The 14,162-nt window shown below is 49.0% G+C and overlaps 1 protein-coding gene across 2 annotated transcripts in view; it reads right to left on the bottom strand.

Moving 5' to 3' along the window:
• The window catches only part of nrxn2b (neurexin 2b), a 471,382-nt gene that overhangs the window by 138,888 nt on the left and 318,332 nt on the right, over positions 1–14,162 (bottom strand). The gene's annotated exons all lie outside the window — the stretch shown is intronic.

Below are 14,162 nucleotides of genomic sequence, written 5' to 3'. Positions count from 1 at the left end.
ACATTAGACTACATTTCCCAGCATTCTGTTCTGTCACTTATCTGATTATTGCACTCAGCTGCTTCCCATCACCTTGTTAGTTCTGTGTGTATATATGCCCTGTCTGTGTTAGTGTTTGTTACGGAGTCCTTGTTATGTCTCACACTTCTTGGTTTGTTCCTGCTTGTTCCTTGTTCTCGTTTAGATTGCTTGTATGGTATTTGACACTTGCCTGGACTGGATTACGCTTCACGGATTACCCAATAAATATCTCACTGCACTTGGATCTACTGTCTCCCTCATGTGTGTCGTGACAGAAGGACTCCGTCACAATGAATAGATCCAGCAGTTCGGGATTCCGTAACCCTTCTCCTGTGTATGGGGAAGGAAGGGGACCACAGAGAGGAGGTTCGCAGGTCGGGGAGGAAGCGCCTCGACTAAACATTTTTCAATGTTTTGCCTTATGGGCTCAGCAGACTGAGGAAGCAGCAGCGGCTAAGGCTTCAGCGAACTCGTCCATCAGAAATGGTGAGTCGTTTCTGGGGACTCGTCTGGCGAAGTTCTCCGGAACTCGGGGAGGTTGCAGGGGAGGAGGTGGTCGACAAGTTCCACGACACCGTCCTCCACCTTGCCATTCTTCTGATCCGGAGCCGCCGGACTGGTCTAGTACAAGATCCTCGCCGCTGGTTCCGTCCAGCACAAGATCCTCACTGCTGGTTTCGTCCAGCTCAAGGTCCTCACCGCTGGTCCTGTCCAGTTCAAAGTCCTCGCCGCTGGTCTCGTCTAGTACTGAGGCTGCACCTCGCCATCAAGGACGGAGGAGGAGAAGGGCCTCTTATCTCCCCAACGCCCCGGTTGTCGTCCCTGTGCAGCATGCGGTCATTTCAGAGGCCGTCCCTGTGCAGCGTGCGGTCATTTTGGAGGCCGTCCCTGTGCAGCATGCGGTCATTTCAGAGGCCGTCCCTGTACAGCATGCGGTTGTTTCAGAAGCCGTCCCAGTGCAGCGTGCGGTCGTTTTGGAGGCCGTCCCTGTACAGCATGCGGTTGTTTCAGAAGCCGTCCCAGTGCAGTCCGCTGTTATCCCAGAGACCATCCCCGAACTACCCGTCATCTCTCCTGCCACGGTCAAGAAGGTAGTCTTCCTTTTCTACTCATTGACGGTGTTACATGCTTGGAGGAGGTTCAAGATGGCCGCCGCCGAGCCTGTTCACGTCACGCCTGCCGAGTCTGTGTCCCCTGACAAGATGGCCGCCTTCGAGCCTGTGTCTGTTCCCGAGCCGGTGGTGTCTGTTCCTGAGCCCGAGCCGGTGGTGCCAGTTCCAGTGCCTGAGCCGGTGGTGCCAGTTCCAGTGCCTGAGCCGGTGGTGCCAGTTCCAGTGCCTGAGCCGGTGGTGCCAGTTCCAGTGCCTGAGCCGTTGGTGCCAGTTCCTGAGCCGGTGGTGCCAGTTCCAGTGCCTGAGCCGGTGGTGCCAGTTCCAGTGCCGGAGCCGGTGGTGCCAGTTCCAGTGCCAGTTCCGGTGGTGCCAGTTCCGGTGGTGCCAGTTCCGGTGGTGCCAGTTCCAGTGCCTGAGCCGTTGGTGCCAGTTCCAGTGCCAGTTCCGGTGGTGCCAGTTCCAGTGCCTGAGTCGGTGGTGCCAGTTCCTGTTTCTGAGTCGGTGGTGCCAGTTCCTGTTTCTGAGTCGGTGGTGCCAGTTCCTGTTTCTGAGTCGGTGGTGCCAGTTCCTGTTTCTGAGTCGGTGGTGCCAGTTCCAGTGCCTGAGCCGGTGGTGTCTGTTCCTGAGCCGGTGGTGTCTGTTCCGGTGCCATGGCCGCCCGAGGGGTCGTCTCCGCCCTGGCCGCCCGAGGGAGAGTCTCCGCCCTGGCCGCCCGAGGGAGAGTCTCCGCCCTGGCCGCCCGAGGGAAAGTCTCCGCCCTGGCCGCCCGAGGGAAAGTCTCCGCCCTGGCCGCCCGAGGGAAAGTCTCCGCCCTGGCCGCCCGAGGGAAGTTCTCCGCCGTGGCCGCCCGAGGGAAAGTCTCCGCCCTGGCCGCCCGAGGGAAAGTCTCCGCCCTGGCCGCCCGAGGGAAAGTCTCCGCCCTGGCCGCCCGAGGGAAAGTCTCCGCCCTGGCCGCCCGAGGGAAAGTCTCCGCCCTGGCCGCCCGAGGGAAAGTCTCCGCCCTGGCCGCCCGAGGGAAAGTCTCCGCCCTGGCCGCCCGAGGGAAGTTCACCGCCGTGGCCGCCCGAGGGGTCTTCACCGCCGTGGCCGCCCGAGTGGTCGTCTGCTTTGCCTGGGCCGCCCGATGAGCTGTCTGCTTCGTCCTGGCCGCCGGCTAAGCCATCACCCCCTGTTCCTGTTCCCCTGCATGGTCCTGGCCCTCCCATCCCTCCCTTGGATTTTTCACGTTCCACCTTCCTCTTGGACTCTTGTGTTGTCTTGTTTGCTGTCATGGAGCGTCTGGTAGCCGCTCCGTAGAGGGGAGGTTCTGTCACAGTGTCTGGTTGTGTTTCCCTGGGGTTCACTAGAGGTCCTCGTTCTCACGGTGTCATTCACATTAGACTACATTTCCCAGCATTCTGTTCTGTCACTTATCTGATTATTGCACTCAGCTGGTTCCCATCACCTTGTTAGTTCTGTGTGTATATATGCCCTGTCTGTGTTAGTGTTTGTTACGGAGTCCTTGTTATGTCTCACACTTCTTGGTTTGTTCCTGCTTGTTCCTTGTTCTCGTTTAGATTGCTTGTATGGTATTTGACACTTGCCTGGACTGGATTACGCTTCACGGATTACCCAATAAATATCTCACTGCACTTGGATCTACTGTCTCCCTCATGTGTGTCGTGACAGGCTATATTCCTTCTTACATAAGCCTGTAATTTGAAATAAAACATTTCTATTTGAAAAATGTTGTTGTTACTCATTCTTTAGGAGGTAAGGCTGTGGTCTAAGCTAAAAGTGATATACATGTAGATTTTTTTCCTTTTTTGGAGTGAGCGGGGGGCGATTTGAGTGGAGCGCGAAGCAAACCTCCTTGAGCGCTGAGCGATAACGAGCGGAGCGGCCTGATGTAGCTTTGAGCGGGGGAGCGGAGGGGTGAACAGTTCCGTGAGCGATGAGCGGAGATTCTCACCGCTCCACTCCGCTCACATGCTCTGGCGGTAATCCACCTGTCACTCAAGAGGCCACGCCCTCAGTACGTCTTGCACTGGCTGTGATGCGCCACACATTACGCAATCAGGGTGAAAGGTCATGCGTGTTCAGAAATGAAGGAAAGGGTGAAAAACTCCATCTCATTTTCTCCTCCAAATTCATTTTACCTTTTATTTGTAAAATGAAGTTTGACTCAGTCTTTGCACGTTCGCTTTGTAAACACTGGGTCGGTTCTTCTGCCTACGTCATGCTTGACCTTTCAACCTGATTCTGTAATGTGTGAAGTCGTGCAAGACCAGCATTTGTGGTTAAAAGTATCTAAATGTTTATTTTATTATAAATGTCGGCTGGTTTGTCTAGATGAGACTCTTATTCCTCGGCTGGATCGTGTCGAGACTCTGAAGCTGCACTGAAACTCACATCTGGACCTTCGACCCGTTGGACCCCATTGAAGACACTATATGGAGAAACATCTGGAGTGTTTTCCTCAAAAACCTTCATTTCTTTTCCACTGAAGAAAAAGACTTGAACATCTTGGATGACGAGGAGGAAAATGTTAATTCTGAAGTGAACTAATCCTTTTGATCATCAAATCATCATATTAGAGTGATTTCTGAAGGATCATGTGACACTGAAGACTGGAGTAATGATGCTGAACATTCAGCTTTGATCACAGGAATAAATTACACTTTATATATATTCACATAGAGAACAGATGATTTACATTATAATAATATGTCACTGTTTTACAGTATTTCTGATCCTGTGAATGCAGAAGAATCATCCGTGCTGGTTTAGATACTCGGGTTTGTTCTCCAGAACGAGAGTAACTCTGCTGAGTTTATAATGTGAAGACTTTAAGCTGATCTGAGGTCAGTGATTATCTCCACAGGAGACTCACACCACATGATGATTATTCTACATCTCAGCCAATCAGATCTCAGCAGGGCCTGAGAAAAGGTGTTTCATGCGGGGTCCACACACTCACACACACACACTCACTCACTCACACACACACACACACACACACACACTCACACTCACACTCTCAAACACACTCTCACACACACACTCACACTCACACTCTCACACTCACTCACTCACTCACACACACTCACACTCACACTCACACACAGAGCTGAGCTTGGTTTCTCCATCAGAGACTCTCGAGGACAGTAAGTGTGTAGATTCAGAACATCTGACACTGATTCTGATCTGTGTGTGTGTGTGAATATTACCATACGTGTGCAGTTTAAGAGTAAAGACAGAAAAGATTTTGTCGTCTCTTTCCTCTACGGCACAATTAAACTGAACCGCTGAAGCGTGAATTAAAATTATTCTAATTGACTGTTGAGTTGATTGTGTTCTAACCACATACTAATGACTCGACTGAGAGAGAGAAAGAGAGAGTGTGTGTGTGTGTGCGTGCGTGCGTACGTGTGTGAGTGAATGAGTGAGTGTGAGTGAGTGTGTGTGTGCGTGTGAGTGAGTGTGTGTGTGCGTGAGTGTGTGCGTGAATGAGTGTGTGTGTGTGTGTGTGTGTGTGTGAGAGAGAGAGTGAGTGTGTGCGTGAATGAGTGTGTGTGTGCGTGTGCGTGAATGAGTGTGTGTGTGTGTGTGCGTGAATGAGTGTGTGTGTGTGTGTGTGTGTGTGTGTGTGTGTGTGTGTGTGTGTGTGTGTGTGTCTGGCAGCACAGATGACAGGCTGATCAAGCTCGTAATAATGTTGTTTTTGCACAGAGAGCGAGAGAGACTCCACTGGGAAATCAGCGCAGAATATCAACACAACACCAGGACTTCAGGAAACATTAGACACACACACACATCACACACACACATCACATTACACACACACATCACACGCTTTCTGTTGCTGTGAGATCTATTATCTAACATCAGATTAGCATAAAAACTTCTATCCAACAATTAACAACATCACATCTGAATATAATGCACTTTATTATAGTCAAAACATCAACCCACACATATTCATATTACATTTCAACGTTTAGGGACGTTTTTAAGAAACTAATACTTTTATTAATCTCTGATGCATTAATTGGATTCAAAGTGACAGTAAAGACATTTATAATGTAGCAAAAGATTATATTTTAAATAAATGCTGTTCTTTTGAACTTTCTATTCATCAAAGAATCATGAAAAAAACCCATCAATTTTGTGGCTGATAATAAGCTTGGTTAGTTGATATGATATATAGACTCTAGCTGCGTTTATTTGATCAGAAATACAGTAAAATAGTGAAATATTATTCCAGTGTAAATCATCTGTTCTCTATGTGAATATATAGTAAAGTGTAATTTATTCCTGTGATCAAAGCTGAATTTTCAGCATCATTACTCCAGTCTTCAGAGTCACATGATCCTTCAGAAATCACTCTAATATGAGGATTTGATGATCAAGAGACATTCATGTTTCTATAACTTTTAGGCAACACAAAGTAAATAAATAGCATAATCTACCTTTAAGAAGAGTTGAAAAGCAACAAAACTCCTCAAAACTGTCAGTCTGTTCGGTTCAATCAAGCTCAGTCCCTCTGAACTAACTGGGGGATTCGTTCGTGTTAACGGAGAATAGAAACGTCTGGATATAGTGAAGGAACTCTACAGGTGTAACACTTCCACTGAAGGAGAGTTGAGTTGAAGTGCAGTATTTATTCAACATAAACGTGATCAAAACAAAGACTTGACTTGACCATGAACTGGCCTTTAACATGGACATAGAGGTTACAGGGAACAAGACGATGGAAACATGAGGGCTAGTTACACACAATGACTTAACAAGACACACCTGAAAACAATGAACCAATGAGAACATGACGCATAGACAAGGGAACCAATCAGAACACACGAACAGGGTCACATGCTGCATGAGGGAAACACATGACAAACAGGAAACATGACAATAACTAAACTTCAAAATAAAAGACCTGAGAACAAGAACATGAACAAAACTCACAGCAGGTCTGAACAAAAACAAAACCGTTTGTCATGTTTGTTTCATGTTATTGATATTTTTTCCAATGAATTGTGCAGCTTTAACCTCTTAATATTTTTTTGTTGGGTAAATGTTTATATAAGCAGAGACCTTTCCAACGATACGACACACGAATATCTGATCTGTATGATGTTTTACTCAGGCCCTATTATGATTATTATGATCATCTTTCATAAATTCTGCGATGGAACGCTGTGTTCTGATTGGTCAGGCTCGTTAAGGGTCGAGGGTCGAGATCTTTCCTCAGGGTTTGAGACGCTCACACCGGAAAACTCTTCAGCATTCAGTGAATATGCAAAATAACTTTCAGTTGTAGAGGCATTTCGGTTATTTATGTTATAAGTTTTATGCTAATATGTTTATATATATTCAACAAATCAAGAAGTATAAATATTAAAGATGCATAAACAATACAAAGATGTTTTTGCATTTAATTAAAGCGGTTTGAATGTGGACGATGAGCTGACCTTCTCAAACCCAGAGAACAAGAACACAAGCTGGAACAACCAGTTACACACACACACACACACACACCGCGGGTACACCAGACAAACACACACACACACAAACACACACACACACACACACTGCGAGTAAACCAGACACACACACACACACACACACACACTGTGAGTAAACCAGACACACACAAACAGTGAGTACAACAGACACACACTCACTCACACACACACACACACACACACACACACACACACACACACACTGTGAGTAAACCAGACACACACAAACAGTGAGTACAACAGACACACACACACACACACACACTCACACACACACACACACACACACACACCGTGAGTAAAGCACACACACACACCGCGAGTAAACCAGACACACACACACACCGCGAGTACACCAGACACACACACACACACACACCACGAGTACACCAGACACACACACACACACCGTGAGTAAAGCACACACACACACACACACACACAGCGAGTACACCAGACACACACCACGAGTAAACCAGACACACACACACACACCGTGAGTAAAGCACACACACACACCGCGAGTACACCAGACACACACACACACTGTGAGTAAACCAGACACACACACACCGCGAGTAAACCAGACACACACACCGCGAGTACACCAGACACACACACACACCGCGAGTAAACCAGACACACACACACCGCGAGTACACCAGACACACACACACACTGTGAGTACACCAGACACACACACACACCGCGAGTACACCAGACACACACACACACACACCGCGAGTACACCAGACACACACACACACACTGCGAGTACACCAGACACACACACACACACACACACACACACACTGCAAGTAAACCAGACACACACACACACACACCCCGAAAACACCACACACACACACCGTGAGTAAAGCACACACACACACACACAGCGAGTACACCAGACACACACACACACATACCGCGAGTAAACCAGACACACACACACACACACTGCGAGTACACCAGACACACACACACACACACACACACACACACACTGCGAGTACACCAGACACACACACACACACCGTGAGTAAAGCACACACACCGCGAGTAAACCAGACACACACACACCGCGAGTACACCAGACACACACTGTGAGTACACCAGACACACACACACCGCGAGTACACCAGACACACACACACACACACCGCGAGTACACCAGACACACACACACACACCGCAAGTAAACCAGACACACACACACACACACCCCGAAAACACCACACACACACACCGTGAGTAAAGCACACACACACACACAACGAGTACACCAGACACACACACACACACCGCAAGTAAACCAGACACACACACACACACACCCCGAAAACACCACACACACACACACACCGTGAGTAAAGCACACACACACACACACACACACACAGCGAGTACACCAGACACACACACACACATACCGCGAGTAAACCAGACACACACACACACACTGCGAGTACACCAGACACACACACACACACACTGCGAGTACACCAGACACACACACACACACCGTGAGTAAAGCACAAACACCGCGAGTAAACCAGACACACACACACCGCGAGTACACCAGACACACACTGTGAGTACACCAGACACACACACACCGCGAGTACACCAGACACACACACACACACACACCGCGAGTACACCAGACACACACACACACACCGCAAGTAAACCAGACACACACACACACACCCCGAAAACACCACACACACACACCGTGAGTAAAGCACACACACACACACAGCGAGTACACCAGACACACACACACACATACCGCGAGTACACCAGACACACACACACACACACACCGCGAGTACACCAGACACACACACACACACCGCAAGTAAACCAGACACACACACACACACACACCCAGAAAACACCACACACACACACCGTGAGTAAAGCACACACACACACACTGCGAGTACACCAGACACACACACACACACACACACACACACTGCGAGTACACCAGACACACACACACACACCGTGAGTAAAGCACACACACCGCGAGTACACCAGACACACACACACTGTGAGTACACCAGACACACACTGTGAGTACACCACACACACACACACACACACACTGCGAGTACACCAGACACACACACACACACCGCGAGTAAACCAGACACACACACACCACGAGTACACCAGACACACACACACACACACCGTGAGTAAAGCACACACACAGCGAGTACACCAGACACACACACATACCGCGAGTACACCAGACACACACACACACACACACTGTGAGTACACCACACACACACACACCGCGAGTACACCAGACACACACACACACACACCGCGAGTAAACCAGACACACACACACCCAAGTACACCAGACACACACACACACCGCGAGAACACCAGACACACACACACACACACACACCGTGAGTAAAGCACACACACAGCGAGTACACCAGACACACACACACACATACCGCGAGTACACCAGACACACACACACACACACTGCGAGTACACCAGACACACACACACACACACTGCGAGTACACCAGACACACACACCGCGAGTAAACCAGACACACACCGCGAGTACACCAGACACACACACACACACACCGCGAGTACACCAGACACACACACACACACCGCGAGTAAACCAGACACACACACACCGTGAGTAAAGCACACACACACACACCGCGAGTACACCAGACACACACACACCGTGAGTAAAGCACACACCGCGAGTACACCAGACACACACCGCAAGTACACCAGACACACACACACCGCGAGTAAACCAGACACACACACACCACGAGTACACCAGACACACACACCGCGAGAACACCAGACACACACACACCGTGAGTAAAGCACACACACAGCGAGTACACCAGACACACACACACATACCGCGAGTACACCAGACACACACACACACACTGCGAGTACACCAGACACACACACACACACACACTGCGAGTACACCAGACACACACACACACACCGCGAGTAAACCAGACACACACACCGCGAGTACACCAGACACACACACCGCGAGTACACCAGACACACACACCGCGAGTACACCAGACACACACACACACACACACACCGCGAGTAAACCAGACACACACACACACCGTGAGTAAAGCACACACACCGCGAGTACACCAGACACACACACACCGTGAGTAAAGCACACACCGCGAGTACACCAGACACACACCGCAAGTACACCAGACACACACACACTGCGAGTACACCAGACACACACACACACACCGCGAATACACCAGACACACACACACACCGTGAGTAAACCAGACACACACACCGTGAGTACACCAGACACACACACCGCGAATACACCAGACACACACGCACACCGCGAGTACACCAGACACACACACACCGCGAGAACACCAGACACACACACACACACCGCGAGTACACCAGACACACACACACACCGTGAGTAAACCAGACACACACACACACCGTGAGTACAGCAGACACACACACACACCGCGAGTACACCAGACACACACACACCATGAGTAAACCACACACACACACCGCAAGTAAACCAGACACACACACACACACACACACACCGTGAGTAAACCAGACACACACACCGCAAGTACACAGACACACACACACACAGACACACACACCGCGAGTAAACCACACACACACACACACCGCGAGTACACCAGACACACACACACCATGAGTAAACCACACACACACACCGCAAGTAAACCAGACACACACACACACAGACACCATGAGTAAACCAGACACACACACCGCAAGTACACAGACACACACACACACACACAGACACACACACCGCGAGTAAACCACACACACACACACACCGCGAGTAAACCAGACACACACACACCGCGAGTAAACCAGACACACACACACACACACTGCGAGTACACCAGACACACACACACCGCGAGTACACCAGACACACACACACACACACCGCGAGTACACCAGACACACACACCGCGAGTAAACCAGACACACACACACACACTGCGAGTACACCAGACACACACACCGCGAGTACACCAGACACACACACCGCGAGTACACCAGACACACACACACACACACTGCGAGTACACCAGACACACACACACTGCGAGTACACCAGACACACACACACCGCGAGAACACCAGACACACACACCGCGAGTACACCAGACACACACACACACACACTGCGAGTACACCAGACACACACACCGCGAGTAAACCAGACACACACACACACACCGCGAGTACACCAGACACACACACACACCGCGAGTACACCAGACACACACACACACACACCGTGAGTAAAGCACACACACACACACACAGCGAGTACACCAGACACACACACACCGCAAGTACACCAGACACACACACACACCGCGAGTACACCAGACACACACACACACCGTGAGTAAACCAGACACACACACACACACACACCGTGAGTAAACCAGACACACACACACACACACACACACCGCAAGTAAACCAGACACACACACACCACGAGTAAACCAGACACACACACACACACACCGCGAGTACACCAGACACACACACACACCATGAGTAAACCACACACACACACACCGCGAGTAAACCAGACACACACACACTGTGAGTAAACCAGACACACACACCGCAAGTACACAGACACACACACCGCGAGTAAACCACACACACACACACACACCGCGAGTAAACCACACACACACACACACCGCGAGTAAACCAGACACACACACACCGCGAGTAAACCAGACACACACACACCGTGAGTAAACCAGACACACACACCGCAAGTACACAGACACACACCGTGAGTACACCAGACACACACACACACCGCGAGTAAACCACACACACACACCGCGAGTAAACCAGACACACACACACACCTCGAGTAAACCAGACACACACACACCGTGAGTAAACCAGACACACACCGCGAGTAAACCACACACACACACACCGCGAGTAAACCAGACACACACACACCACGAGTAAACCAGACACACACACACACACACACACACACCATGAGTAAACCAGACACACACACACACACACACCACGAGTAAACCACACACACACACACACACACACACCGTGAGTAAACCAGACACACACACACACTCCATGAGAACACCAGACACACACACACACACACACACACACACACACCGTGAGTATACCACACACACAAACACACACACACACACACACACACACCATGAGTACACCACACACACACACCATGAGTACACCACACACACACACACACACACACACACCATGAGTACACCACACACACACACCATGAGTACACCACACACACACACACACACACACACACACACCGTGAGTACACCACACACACACACACACACACACACCATGAGTACACCACACACACACACACACACACACACACACACACACCGTGAGTACACCACACACACACACACACACACACACACACACACACACACACACACACACACACACCATGAGTACACCACACACACACACACACACACACACACACACACCGTGAGTACACCACACACACACACACACACACACACACACACACACTGTGAGTACACCACACACACACACACACACACACACACACACACACACACCATGAGTACACCACACACACACACACACACACACACACACACACACCGTGAGTACACCACGGACACATACACCGTGAGTACACCACACACACACCATGAGTACACCACACACACACACACACACACACACACACACACTGTGAGTACACCACACACACACACACACACACACACACACATACCGTGAGTACACCACACACACACACACACACACACACACACCGTGAGTACACCACACACACACCATGAGTACACCACACACACACACACACACACACACACACACACACCGTGAGTACACCACACACACACACACACACACACCGTGAGTACACCACACACACACACACACACACACACACACACACACCATGAGTACACCACACACACACACACACACACCGTGAGTACACCACACACACACACACACACACACACACACACCGTGAGTACACCACACACACACACACACACACACCGTGAGTACACCACACACACACACACACACACACACACACACACACACCGTGAGTACACCACACACACACACACACACACACACACACACACACACACACACACCGTGAGTACACCACACACACACACACACACACACACACACACACACACCGTGAGTACACCACACACACACACACACACACACACACACACACACACACACACACACACACACACACCGTGAGTACACCACACACACACACACACACACACACCGTGAGTACACCACACACACACACACCGTGAGTACACCACACACACACACGTTTTCATTTTATGTCTATAGATTTTAATTGATGTTCATTTCAGTTTTAGTGATTTTAGTACAGAAAGCTAAACTACATGGAAATGAGGAATGTCGCCTTGGCAACTTGCAGAAATATAATACGTTTAAGTTTTTTAAATCCCAATTTAGTACAGTTAACATTTATTTTATTTCAAACAACAAAATATATATATATATATATATATATATATATATATATATATATATATATATATATATACATATATATATATATTTGTTTTGCTTTAGTTTCAGTTAACTATAATAACCCTGGTAAATTTTGAAATTAACATTAACTAGATGATTTATGGGTGTGCATCATTATTGTGTTAATAATCTTGAATCAGAATAAGTTCCTCTTGCAGCATCTCTTCTCTTCTCTGATGACGAGGGCGGGGCTATAACCTGTCACTCACAGGAGATCAGCCAATAGCAAACCACAACCATCCAATCAATTCCCCACGGACACAATCAAGCCCCGCCCACATGTGTTCCAGAAGCGTTTCACTCGGATATACAGAACAATAGAGGAGAAAAGACCAGCGCAACTTCCCTTTCATGCCGACTTCAACTAATGTAACCGGTTGTAAAGTGTTAGCAATTCCTGATTATGTTTAGGTGTGTGTGTGCGTGCGTGCGTGTGTGTGTGTGTGTGTGTGTGTGCATTCGTGTGTGAGTGTGTGTGTGTGTGTGTCAGGGGCGATTCCAGGATTTTATAAATGGGGGGGGCCCATAGGAAATCAGAAAATTCAACTGGAAATAAATAATTGTTTAGAAAACATTAAGCACGATTTCAAAAATATTTGCAATGCCCTGTGCCCTAATATAGATGGTATTAAATGTGGCACTGCATTTACTGGACCACACAATTTTGTTCTAATAAATAAAAAACATAAAAAGACTCTGTCCTCTGTTCATTCTCAACTCCCCCCCCCACTAAATTCTGCCTAAAAATAAATAAAAAAACATTAAGTATCGAAATTACACAGAG

This window comes from Abramis brama (assembly GCF_963993115.1).
Source record: "Abramis brama genome assembly, chromosome: 3".
Lineage (NCBI taxonomy): Eukaryota > Metazoa > Chordata > Actinopteri > Cypriniformes > Leuciscidae > Abramis > Abramis brama.
Note: the sequence above shows the minus strand (reverse complement) of the source record. Positions and strands in the feature narration are given on the sequence as shown.